At 35.8% G+C, this 14,580-nt stretch overlaps 1 pseudogene; it reads right to left on the bottom strand.

The window, feature by feature from the left end:
- Positions 1 to 8,239: 8,239 nt before the first annotated feature.
- Positions 8,240 to 14,580, bottom strand: part of LOC141426104 (CDK5 and ABL1 enzyme substrate 2-like) — a 7,716-nt pseudogene continuing 1,375 nt past the window's right edge.

Genomic DNA, 14,580 nt, shown 5'->3' with positions numbered 1-14,580 from the left:
TTTATTTAACTGTAACTAATCTGAGTTACTTACATAATAGCTTAAACTTATATAATTGCTCGTATTTTTTTTAATATTGCTTTTTCCCGATGTACTGTACTGTACTAGAGTAGTTTTGGTGGCCAATTGTGGTCTTTGTCAGTTTCATTTCACCAAATAGTTACTACAGCTACTACAAAACATACCCAAATTACCATAGATGTGCCTACAATATTTGAAGAGTTCCCGCGATTTCCCTGGGATTTACTCATCAAGATTCTGATTTGGTGAAAATGGGACCACCTCAGAAGTATACCAACACACTTAGATTAAAAAAGAATTGGGACTCGATCCACAATTGGCTAGAAATCGGTAAACATAATTAAAAAAAAATTACATAGGTACATACAGTGGAATATAGAAAGTTCTCCTTTGTTTCTGAAGTCTGTTGAATACGAGAGGTTCTACGTATCTACTTACATATTTATTTCACAAGATTAAGTTTTTAATTATAAATATGTGTACCCACTTAAGTAATTTAATTTATGCATAAATATATTTGGGGTTTTCGATTTGGGCCACCTTTTTATTGTTTAGGTACTTACCAGTAGTTTGTGCAAACTGAACCAGTTACTTACTCACTAAAGTTATATTTTACACATCACAGCTGTAATTACAATAAAAATGCTCGCAGCATTACTTAATTTCGTACTACTTTGTTTTTTTAGGTTGTGGTTGAATTATGTTTTAAGATGAAACATTGATTTTTAAACAATAATCAATAAGAATTACCTATGTCCTTCTGCCTCGCAAGAACAAGATTTAGGGCATGGTTACGAATCAATGATGCGTAGATACGTGGGGCTTTTGATACCTTTTGCTAACACTGGGTCTAGACTTTCACATAAAAGTGCTGAAATGAAATAAGGGCGTATTTTATACGTAACTGGAACAGTTTGTCGTAAAATATATGATTGAATATGGTAGCAGCTGTGCATTTAAATATTTAGTTCCAGTTTAATCCTTTTTCAACTATTTTATGTGAGATTCTGGCACGCCACGTTTTGTCGCGGAGATAAAGTATGATATTAAATAAGTAAATAACGTAGGTACCTATCCCTTTTTAGCCAGAATGGAACAAAGGATAAATGCTTTACGTCTACGATAAACATAGTTGATAATCACTGTGTACCTAACCTAATTAAAAACGTTAATAAGAATTTCGCGTTTCTCCGTAAACGTTTGTAGTGTAACTATTATTATCATTTGACCGATGGCGTGTTCCTAATTTTTGAAGATATCTACCTATGTCAATGTATTGTCTTTCCAACTATATCGATCACAATAAAAGTTTTATCATTATAATTTATTAAAGAGGAAACGCGTATCTAGTCCTACTGTTTGCAGTGGAGGAAAAAACTTTGGTCTTTCTTTAAAAGAAAAAGTGATTCTTTTGATTTTTCAAAAAAAACGGGTAAGCTTGGAATACATTACAGTAACTTCTCAAACGGTAGCATAATTAGAACTTTATAACAACGGTACCTATGCCATTGAGGGTTTATTGGTCAGGTATGTGCTGCCACCTAGCGTGGAATAGCGGAAAGCTCACATATCTCTAAATTTGCATTATAAAGTAAACATTTAAATCCAACACAGGTAAATAGTTAAATACATAGCTGCAGAACTACCATCCAGCTACTCGAATTGGCAAATTGAAATTTGACAACGAAATTGATGTAACCATGCTCAGTTTAACTTATTTATGATCAACTTGTTTCGTTGGCATTCCATTTCCTCTTGTTTTTAGGGTTCCGTACCCAAAGGTGCTAGCATGACCCTATTACTGAGACTCCGCTGCCTGTCTGTTCGTCCATCTGGCACAGTGATCTATCTCTTGAGCTGTAATACACTTGACATTTTCACAGATATGTATTACTGTGGCTGCTACAATAATAACCAATACCAAAAATAAAGTTAAAAATTAAAGAGGTTCGTCATACAAGAAACGTGTTTTTTTCAGCGTTTTTTGGTTTCTAGAGGTTTCTTGGCATTGTCAGGCTTTGCTAGGCGGCCAAGGTGACAAGCAGCAGTTACGGTTTAGCGCCATCAGGCAAAGTATAATATACAGGGAAGCCATCAGCCACCGACAGCCAAAGAGGATGAGAATTCAAAATTGTTCTTTATTCAAAACACTTGCACAAGTTTGAACATGAAACTACCGTGAGACTCACTCATATTAAATATATTGACATGTCAAGCTAAACTCGATTTAAGACGTGAGTTATACGGGTCAATATATTTAATACTTGCACAAGTGCTTATTAATACATTTCGGCGATTTTCTTTACAAGCTTTTTATTAATTAGCAATGTAACTTTGTTTGTTCGGATGGAAGCTTTCAACTCAAATTTGAAGTGGATATCTTCAACCGATTGAGTTGAAATTTAATAACGCAGTATTCTTATAACCTGGAGCTGATCTGATGCTGAATCTAGAAGGTGGCCACAGGAACTCTGTAATAAAACGACACGACAGCATCGCGTTTGGACTCGTTTGATTCGTCTTGGCGAGTACTTTGGTAACGAAAGGGCAACAGTACTTAGAGTTCAGTAATAAAAACTTATTACCAACTCGCACATGACCGATTTTTCTATTCCGTGCCACTACCTCAAAAGGCGTTACGATTATGACGGAAAGTATTAGTAACTTAACGCGTTTAATCGCGCGAAACGCGAAAGCCGAATCTTTATTTTATAATTGAATAACTTTAAAATGAATTATAAAAATGTGTAGAGTTGTAGCTTTGTTAAAATAGACTCAACATTTTTCATAAATCCAATACCCAAATGTTAGAAAGGTAGCAATGCTACTGTCAAACTTAAATTTTAAGTTCTACCAACACGTCTGAATTCCGTAACTATCTGATGCAGTTACTATATCTATTAGTAATACATATAATATTTTTGCGCTAAGACATACAAACAATAATCGCAGTAACAACCGTGTCTAATATATGAACCAGTTATTGGACAATTTACGATTTTCCCCAGTTAGGTAAATGTTTTAATAAACAAGTTGAGTGTTGAGGATCATCGTCCCATAGCCATTCTCTCCTCTGTTGCCAAGTTGTTTGAGTCCATCTTAAACAAAAGTCTAGCCTCGCAAATTAAGCCATACCTGTGTGACTCAAAGCACGGTTTTAGGCCGAGGCGTTCTGTGGAAACAAATCTTTTGACCCTGGTTGACTCCATTTCTGAACATTTAGACCAGGGTATACAAGTTGACGTGCTGTACTTTGACTTTAAAAAGGCCTTTGATCGCGTGGATAATGACATACTGTTAAGCAAATTATGCAAAATCGGCTTCTCGCCTAAACTTCTCCGGTTTTTTGCTAGTTATCTACGCGACAGGCAGCAGTACGTGCAGCACGGCTGCTTCGTTTCTGATTCCTATCACACCCGTTCAGGAGTCAGCCAGGGTTCGATTCTGGGACCTTTTCTATTCGGGATCATGATAAATGACTTAGCTTCCCTCCCTGAATATGCTAGATGCCTACTCTATGCCGATGACTTAAAGCTTGTTTATGGCGTGCAACAACCCTCTGATTGCGAATCGCTTCAGGAGGACATTAACCGTATACTTCAATGGAGCATTGAGAATAAACTTTTGTTCAACAACGGGAAGTGTTCGGTTATGACTTTTAGTCGCGCTCATAGTTCCTTTTCTGCAAATTACCAGCTGGGAACGGAACCTATTACTCGCGTCGACACTGTTAAAGACTTAGGAGTTATTTTCGACACACGTCTCAATTTTCATGTCCACATGAGGACCTTAGCTTCTGACTGCTTCCGGAGTTTGGGATTTGTTATACGCAACGCCCGTGACTTCACCAATCCCCGGGCTATTAAGCTTGTTTATACTGCTTTAGTCAGGAGCAAACTAGAGGCAGCGTCCATAGTGTGGAATCCTCATGAAGTCACGTACTCCTTGCTTCTTGAGAGGGTCCAAAAGGCGTTTTTGAGGTTTTTGTACAAAAAAAGTTACAGGTACTACCCTTTCTGTTACCCTACAAAGTTCCTTCTTGGCACCTTAGGTCTTAGTTCTCTGGAGGTGAGACGTAATTACGGGCTCATGACCAGCGTGTGTCGAATATTGCGTGGAGATTCTGACTGGCCCGAGTTGGTAACGCAACTAGTGCGCCTACTCGCGCCCCCAGTGTCCCAATCCCGGTTCAATTTTCGCCCTCGCAACCGTGACCTGCTGGCAGTTCCCAAAGCTCGCACAGTGTCACACAAGAACTCGCCTCTTATTCGAGCTCTATCAAATCTTAATACGCTTCTCGCATCGGCGCCACAGTGTGATATCTTTGCTAGTAGCTGGGAGAATTTATGTAGCGAGTGTATGAGGTTCTGTGAGGCGAAGGATAACCGTCCATCTTCACTAAATTGTTTGTAAATGTTAATTCTGTTATCTTTTGTGCCATGTGTCATGTGTTGTGCTTGTTAATATTTTATGAATTTCACAGTGCTTTGGCTTGTCTGTAATGCTGTGTAATTATTTCATTAAATAAATAAATAATAAATAATGTATGTATATATAATATACCTACTAAAACACATCTTTATCGATGTTAACTCCAATAATTTCACTATTTTATCACAGTCCCATAATAGTTAACCGTTATTAATTCTAATAGTTGGAATAACATTTCATTTAATTTCGTATTCTATACTAAAATCCTAATTTAAAAACTAGATTTTGTCATAGTTACTTTTTGACTAGCTTTAGCCTTGGCACTTCTCACATAGCCACCACTAATAAATATCCTACCATATTTTTGAGCTGTTTACAAAGTGGAAATATATTAGATTTTTTTTTTAACTTAGAAATATCAAACTTCTTAGCAATCGTCAGCCCAAAAAAATACTTTCGAACTGAGCGAGCGTACCGAGGTGCGTTTAAATTTAACAAGAAAGCTTTGTAAATAATAAAAAATCACAACAATTACGATTATCACCACTGATGTATTAAACTGTAGATACACATTGCCAAACAAAATCCCCATCAAAGAATGTCCGAACTATTTATTTGTTTGTGTAACAAATAAAATCATCACCCACACAAATTAATTAAAAGAATACGTGACGAAATTTGAACCTAGTCTTTACTAAGTTACAGTTGAATTTCGCTAGCGGCCATATTCCACAATTAATAAAAATATTTACGTGTGCGTAGAAACACTGATCCCACCACACAAACAAATAGAAAGAATACGTGACGAAATTTGAACCTAGTCTTTACTCTATTACAGTTGAATTTCGCTAGCGGCAAAACTCCACAACGCTTGACACTTGACAGCTAACTCCACAATTTCACATACGCATGCTCGATTATGAATGTAAGCCTTATCAGAAACGGCAGAGGGATTAATTTCACTTGCTACATTGAAGGCGACGTTGCAAGATTGCTTGGATGAGTTTGACGTTTCTTAAGACGGACGAATTTAGATTGTAGAACAAAGAATACATTCGGGCTTTCGGAGAGGACTTTCGTAATAAAAAGTTTTTGTCAATTAAATTAAAAAAAAAAAATAAAAGTAACTTTAAGCTAATTTTCTTTAGTCCAAATGTTTACCGTTTTTGAGATAATCTATATACAGCCGGATTAAGACTATTTGATGCCTTAAGCAATGCACGCCTATGCCCCCCCCCCCCCTTATCGATATTTTAAATAAGTATTTATTACGACGAAATATTATATTTATGAAATACGATAGAGATTATGGGAAGGCACGAGCGAGCGGATTTTCAAACAGCCTTACCTTTTATGTGCTAACAAAAAAATTTTTGGTGCTGTTTATGGTGCCCCCAAGACGTGATGCCCTAAGCAATCGCTTAATTTGCTTATGGGCTAATCCGGCACTGTCTATATATAAAATTAAAATAATAAACTGACTAACTGACTGTTGATATATCAACGCACAGCCCAAAACGCTGCACCTAGAGACCTACTTTATGCCCCTGGTTACCGAAGTACTCGTCAAGGCGACAAACGAGTCCAAACTCGATGTGGTCGTGTCGTTTATCACAGAGTTCCTATGGTCACCCGCTAGCTTTATCATCAGATCAACTCCATGTTATAATAATATTGCATTGTCATCGGATTTAAGTATACATGCGTGTAAAATTTCAGCTCAATCGGTTGAAGATATCCACTTCAAATTTGAGTTGAAAGATTCCAACCGAGCAAACATAGTTACATTACACTGCAAATAAATATAATGCTTGTAATAAGTTTTTGTTAAAAATTTAATTTTTAATACAAGCTTTTTTGCCGAATGTACTTTTTGTTGACTGTACTTGAATTGTCGTCTAAACTACATATCTGTACCAAATTTCAAGTCGGTACTATTAACTATTGAGGAGTTCCCTCCTGCAGAGACGATTCTGACAGAACCACCAAGTTGTCACTACCAGATTATTGTATTGTCACCAAATTTACATAAGTGTGCCAAATTTCAAGTCGATCGGACCACTGGAAGTGGGTCAAATTTAGCTTCCAAGATTTGACCCACACAAAAATAAATAAATAAATAAGCAAACAGGGCAAGCTACAGAAAAGCTTCTAAAAATATCGCCGAAATGTAAGCACTTGTGCAAGTATTTCGAATAAAAAACAATTTGAATTCTCATCCTCCTTGGTTCTGGCTGTTTGCTTCTAAAACCATTGCCAGCGCACGCCGCGCGCAGCTCAAAAAAAAAATTACAGGCTGTCTTTCAGCACAGTTCATTCGCGGGAAATTCTTCGGACTTCGTATGTTGTGTAATTAAAAAAATAATAAGAAGCTCGACTAGTGTGAATAAATTGTAAACTGTATTATAAACCTTGTAAACAGTGTTAAATACTTATGATTTTTTTAGTGTAAAAAACAATAGGTAAACATAGTGATTAATACGGTGTAGATTTGGCGAGCGCTTTATCAAAGTTGGCTTCATTGAGGTTTGTGGTTCATAAATTGCTTTATTAATTTGTACAAAAACGAATAAACCACACAGTCAGACAGTCAGTACATTATATTATCGAAGCTTTTATAAAAACATAATTAAAATCGCAAACTTCAAGGTAAATATTCAAACGACATAGCTACCCGTTGCTAGGCGAGTCGGTAAATAAAATAGAGTGACGGCAACTCCACTAAACTTTTGTTCCATGTTCTGTTGTTTATCTGTTTCGTTTTACTGATATGCTTTCCTGTGCGTGTGACAAAGACAAGGCATTTGTCAATGTTGTGGAATTCTGGCAACGTTTATCTTTTAATTAGCATTTAGAAATGGCTTTAAAATTAATTTAATCAATATTTCTCTCTGATTATTAGAATTTAATAGAAAAAACAACAAATACTCGCTGAAAGTATGATATTCCATCAGATTTGTTCCGTTTTCGCGAGTGATTTTTGCACTTTTTAAAGACGCACGTGGGCATCGTTACGCTTGCACTGACAACAACGTACTGAGAAAAAAGAAGGCCACATTTACCAAAGTGGCGCTCATTTGGCTCGGACATATTCGGACGCGCGACTGTGGATCTACAGTTTAATACATCAGTGATTATCACCATAATTAGTTGTAAGACTGTACCTGTGAAGCTTCGAAACCGTAATCCGGGTCTATAACGTGTTTTTCTACAAAAATCACGCTTTGATTAAAAAAAAAAGTTTTTGTTCTACTTGTTATTCGAATACAATTGGCAAGTGTTTTAGTTTGTTCCTGTCAGCAAACGTTTACCCCACACCGTTGTCTTTCTCGAACAAATAAAGACCCTATATACCACCGCTATAGACCAGGCGTTACGGTTCTTTTTTTTTAAAGTTCAGTACCATCTAGTTTGAAACAATTAAAAACAAGGTAAAAAAACCCGTGGCCATAAATAGACATGTACCTAGGTTTTTTTTAATTAGCGACATTAAAATTTTACATCTGTGTTAGTTTTGAACGAGATGATACTAAGTCGTTGGGTGGTTTATAAGCATCACTGAGCACTTTAGTAACTAATGGCAAATGTTGTGCTTATCGTAACCTGAGAATAAATGAATCCACTTGCAATGGGAGTCTACTTTCTATAAAGAGAAAGTATAAAGAAGCCCCGTAGCCCTATATAAATAATAAATAAATAAATATCACGAGACAATTCACACCAATTGACCTAGTCCAAAGTAAGCTTAGCAAAGCATTTGTTATGGGTACTAAGCAAACGGATAAATATAATTATATAGATATAGACACATACTTAAATACATATTAAACACCCAAGACCCGAGAACACACATTCGTATTTTTCAAACAAATATCTGCCCCGACACGGGAATCGAACCCGGGACCTCAAGCTTCGTAGTCAGGTTCTCTAACCACTAGGCCATCTGGTCGTCTATATATAAGTGAGTGGAGGAGGCATGTTCGATCGGATTGTTATTACTATCCTAACTCGCATACTCTACTGTAAGCAATGGTGCTTGCTCTTTTGTGCTCTGACGCGGAGGTTAACAAAAACGTTTACTGGCTCCGGAGGCTTGATAGAATGATCAAAGGATTGATGGTTTTGAAATAGTTATACCACCTAGATAGTCTGTACAAGGCAATTTTTTGACATATAGGTAAAAATAAAGATGAAGACATCACTGGGAGTAGCAAACGAGAAAAGAAATGAGTGAGTTCATCGTCAATTGTAAGTCGCCCCGGTAGTAGTTGAAAGATATATATATTATGGATTAACCTATTAACTATTATTTGTCTTTATTATCAATATACGTTTGCTCAATATTTTTTTTTAAACGTAAAAGATCGGCGTATGCTAAAGGTTTTTGATTGGTTGGTCGAATTCTCCAGTTGTCTAGTTGGTAGGACACCTCTGGCACCTAAAGCCATAGGACGTGCGGATTTGAATTCCTTCCGGCACTCCGAAAATCTTTATTGTTTAAAAATTTTAACCCCTATCAGCAAAGTCCCAATTTTATTCTCAGGTTGAGTTATCGATCTGTAAATTTCGTCGATTTATATCCAAGCTGGTGCGCGGAAGCTGTCGACGATGCTGGCGCGGCGGCGCGCGCGCAGGCCGGGCTCCACGGCCAGCCGGCGCCACGGTCACGACTCGTGCAGCAGCAGCCGCTGGTAGTGTGGAACACCTCGTACGGCGGCACGTGGAGCCCGAACTCAAGGGCCACTAGGACCGCGAATTCAAACTTCATTAGATCTTTTCTGTTCACTCTGAATGTTGTTTCTGTGCGCTGCAAGGAAAGTACAAATTAAGGCAGCAGTGGACGCACCCCTACTCCTCGTATTCCGCGCAGTTATGGCGCTTCGCGCCTTGTCGCAATTCTAACCTAACCTAACCTAAGTATGCAAGTCAATTTATCTAAATTGATTGATATTAATTCGAGATTCGAAATCAAGATTCCAATTATTAAAACCACGAAGTTTATTTTGCAAAATGTCATATTTCCGAATTAGCGATGTCATTTCGGAAAATTGATAATCGGAATACTGTACTTCGGGCCAATAACATTTCGTGCTTTTCATTTGTTATTTTTAAATTCGGAAAAATAAATTACGCGTTTTTAAGTAATCGGAATTATGTCTTAGGAATTGTGAAAATCGTTATTAGCAAATTCGGAATAAAATACTTCGGAGTATTTGGGTGTTCCCAGAAAAATCATGTTGGGTTAGAGTGATATTGATATGAAGAAGTATGAAATATTTGTTATATGTATATCAAACTTTACCTCTATAAGAGCCTTCAAAATTTCTCCTTTGACGTCGTTCAGTTTAGCAGATAGCAACAAGCACGCGCCAGCGCACAATTTTCGATTATCCTTAGTAATTAGATTAGCAAGAATTAATTTTTCGAAGTAGACGTACGCTTGAGCGACTGAGAGCAAATCGATGCCGCCGCTATCATGTTTTGCGATCTTACGCATCTCTTTTTTAATACTGTAAATAAATATTCCATTTAAAACATAACGCTACGCATAATAATAACATAAGGGTGCTTATCGGACTTCTTTCAGTTGATGAGTAGCAATGACATTTGTTTTCAAAGAGTTTCTCACTAAACTGACTGTTTTGCTGAAAAAAATCAACTTTTTAACCTTGTAGGGCATGGATTATGTTCGTAGTTAATTATATTATATTATAACACTAATCTTATGAGTATGACGTACATACTGGTATTTATTTACATACTGCGTTTATTAAGCAACCCTTATTTTACCTTCTCAATTTACTGAGAGTTTAATTTGAGATGTGGAAACTTTTCTCTGAATTTATCATTCAGCTTTCTTCAAGTCTTGTGGACGGACATAGTCAATGATAGAGGTCATGTACGACGTGAATGTTAACAACGTTCTGTGTTGCCCGCTATAAGTTCCGGATCATCTAACACGTTCGGACAGTATTGTACCTGTAATGAAAACAATACGTAATTTTAAATTGTTCTGTAGCATCATGAATAGTAAAGGTTTAGCAGAGAAAATATGTTGACATAACGTTATTGGAAAACTGGAGTATCACTAGAACACAGTAAACATTGACTAGCAATGTAAACAATGATTATAGTGTCATATTTATCTTATAGGATAATTATCTTCAAAGCTGTTTGTCTAGCGCGCTTGTTTTTGGCTTATCCTTTTGTAAATTAGAGCCCGATTTTAGTAATCACATCTGTTAAAGTACTACTCAAAGGTGGTATAGGTAAAAAATGGCGTTAAATTGAAATACGAGTAGGATTGCACAAAATTATAGCTCCCGGTTTCCGGTGCTCTGTAGGCATGTGTGAAAGAGATGAATGCTTGATGTCCACGAGAAACGCTAATGTACTATGGCTTATGGTTATGGTAACTCTACGTCTACGTACAATTTTTGTGTCATCAACGAGGCTTCTTCCCAGTCGAAGGCTTTGCTGTCGACGGTAGACAGCGGCGGCGACGATGCCGTGGTTGTCCTCTGGGACGACTCATATGAAAAGCACCTATAAGAACAAAGGCAAGCTTTAATGAAAAAAAAAACAAATACATTACTCAAGTATATTTACGATGTTAGTTTACCCCTCATGCATGGCATGTGCGTGCAGTTAATTGAAATGGTATGCAGTACTTTAATCGCATGCTTGTAGGTTACATTTGAGTTACTATTATTAACTACCCACTAAAATTATTTTAAAAAGCATGATAATTTAGTGTCCACGGTGAATCATACAAGTCTGTATAAGTGATCCATTAGTTTTGCTCGTACAGTCAAAAATATGGAGGTGGCGTGCGACTGTTGTGAAGAAAGTGTGCGTGTGTGAAATATGAATGATATGTTGTCTGGTTGGTATGCATTCAACATAAGTAATATTGACTTAGTAAATTTTCTTTAATCCTGTATAATAATGTAGTTGACACCATTAAGCATTATGAGTTGAGTGACCAGCTGTAATAAATACACCTTATTTTTCCCTGAAAACCAGATTAATTCCAGTTGACTTTAACTTTGAAATAAACACAACAGTTATTCAAATGAATATGGTACTATACAACTCCTAATTTTTTCTATATTCTACAGTGTTTTACTTGATATCCCTATAAATACAATTTGAATACTGGTATTGTGATTAGTAGCTTAAATTCTGAATAATTATAACTAAAATAATAAACCTAGATTATAGCAAATATGGTCAGGGTGAGGAATAAATGCGTGTACTGTATATGCACGGTAAAGTAAATAAGAGATGTAAAAATAAAACGAATATTTTATTCTAAAGTATATGGGCAGTTCATATACTTAGACTATCAATATTCAGATTTTGCAAATGTAAAAAATAAGTAAATAATATAATAAAATATATAATAAAATAAATAATGTTAAGGTAAGTAGGATTACCACAAAATAACTAGGCACCATTTTAATCTATGAGGCACTAATCACTGCTCAATAGCATGACAATTTATATTACAAGTGCTGCATAGCATAAAAGTAATTTCATTGTTTACCATTTCTTATCCTTGTGCCTCGTCAATAACTTAGTCCTGAAATTTAAATTGGTTAGTGATGAGATGGATGTATGCATGTGATTGACGTAATGCTATTACAAAATGTGACTTCCATTGGTTTTACAGAACAGAAAGAACCAATAGAATATTTTGATAGGTTTTGCCTAGAGAGTAGGCCAAAATAAACAGTGTATTATTGTTTCCCTGTTGCTATTAGCTATTGCTGTTCTGTAATCTGTTCTCTAGTGATCTTTCTGTTGGTGTCAAAACAAAGCATATGAGAACAAATTACTGCATAGAGCTATACTCAACGCCGTATATAGATTCCAAAAAAAACTACTCATGTGTTGCCAATAAAATGAAAAAGTTTTGCATTGGTAAGTTTTAACTTTTCTAAATAATGAACATAAGTAAATTATTTATATATAATTGTAAAGCTAAAATTAAATGCAACTGCATATAAATATATTTACATAATGTAAATATTAATTTCACCAACAGATATATAGTTGAAACTGTTTTGTAGAAGAAAAATTCATATAACAGTGGTAATACTTCAGGTTTAAACATTTGGATACTATTAATCTCATAATTTGCGTATATACTATTTATTGTTATTTTTGATATGCACATAAAAATATTGACAACAAATTACGTATGGAAAACTATGGCAAACATGGCGGCCACAGGGCCACCATGACATCTCCAATTGTCACTTCATTCTTATTCCTCCTTAAATTATCAGTGTGTGCGTGCGGCAGGTGCGTGCGTACCGGCGTCAACCAGCGCGCGCACATTTAAGCTGCGCGGTGTACCATCAGCCAAATAAGTGGTCTATCAATTTTTAAACAAGTTCCAATCAAATGAATATGTAGCTAAAGTCGAACTTTCAAGTTGACAGTCACGTCTATTGGCATTATTGTTTTTTGACATGCAAACGATTATCAGCTTTAGGGTGGTAGACCACATATTTGGGTGATGGTACTGTTGTTCGTAGTGAGCCTACTTGTTCTTTTTACAATGGTAGTATGGCCTGACGTCTGGATTGATCAATGCTTTTTATACTCGTGGTAATTTTCGTTCTTGTTTCCTGTGCAGTTTTCTGTTGCCGGTACCCATTTAAGGTCTAAATAAAATCAAAATATTATAAGACTATTTTTTTTATTAATGTGCATGGATTGGTTACATCTGGAACATCACAATGACAATGATACTTGTGACAGTGACATTTGGCTATCTTTGGTAACTTTTTTGGAATCATAATACCGCATTGAGTATAGTTTCGTTTGCATTATGTGTTAACTTTTATTTACATTTAAAAAAAAACACTGTACAGACTCAGAAGATAATGTCTTCTTAAAGTAAGATTATTTTACTTTTCATGAATGATTCAAAATCAAATAACATGCCAAAGTGAGTCTTTAAAACTAGAAAGTTGGCAGAAAACATAAAACACTGCACAGCCTGTGTTGTCCATTGATAAAGAAAGACTTAATTTACCTGGCTATGACATGAGGGTGGCGGGTTATCATTTTCCAGTTAGCTTTGTCACTGAAATCTCCTTCATACATTTTCCTGTATTGTTCTCTAGTGCACACTCGAGATGGTATCAGCAGTTTTGAATATGAAATGTCTTGGCCATTCTCCTCTTTTTCTAAACCCAGTAGGTCAAAGGGATCAACTCCATTATCAGTGATGGCTGAAAGTGGTCTGGGACCAGATGTATTGCGCCGACGAACTCCATCTTTCCTATAGTCTGACCTGAAATAAAATGGAAATTAACATTGTTCATTATCACTTGCTAATAAAATTATAATCTTTCTATATAATGTAATCTATCTATGAATCTAGGTGTAGGGTGTGTAGGTGGTTGGATAATTTAAACTTTTCTATGCTTTGACACACATCTGTTTTTTTTTTTCTTTCATGCATGAGAGATAAAGTGTAATTTTTGATTAAATGCTTCATTACTATCATACTACGAGGGTTACGAATAGTTTTAGAATATGGAATTGTGCTGAATACTAAACATGGCACCCCTGAACTGGGTGTAAACACCAGCCGCTCATCTCTAAACAACACTCCCTTATTCAAGGGGTGTATTAAACGTAATTCATTTGCTGTAACCTGATTTTCTGGAATAAATGTACTGCTTGTACGGAAGCGACCTGTAATAAAACATTTGTAACATTTAACTAATGATGATTTATTATTATTGTTAGCCTATTCTGTCCCACTGCTGAGCATTTAAAATAATATAAATTTATACTCCAACTGAGACATATGATATTCAACAACTTGTTATCTGTTTTGTACACTTTTTGATATCTTATGTCACTAGTTCTAGTATTATCATTTATCTTGATCAAGTGATAAATCAAATTTTAAGTATGCTTATTTACCAAAATTCAAGCTTTCTGAACTGCTCTTATCATCTATATGATTAATTCCAGTAAGTGAAGAGAGGTGTACTTTTTTGGGTGCGAATGCTGCATGTTTTCTCTGAATAACTCTGTATTTCCTGAAAGAGCATCTGAAATAAGAAAAGAATTACAAAAACCAAGTCTACAAAAGAATAC

The sequence above is a fragment of the Choristoneura fumiferana genome, chromosome 3 (genome assembly GCF_025370935.1).
Source record: "Choristoneura fumiferana chromosome 3, NRCan_CFum_1, whole genome shotgun sequence".
Classification (NCBI taxonomy): domain Eukaryota; kingdom Metazoa; phylum Arthropoda; class Insecta; order Lepidoptera; family Tortricidae; genus Choristoneura; species Choristoneura fumiferana.
The sequence above is the reverse complement of the archived record's forward strand: the minus strand, read 5'-3'. Positions and strand labels throughout refer to the sequence as shown.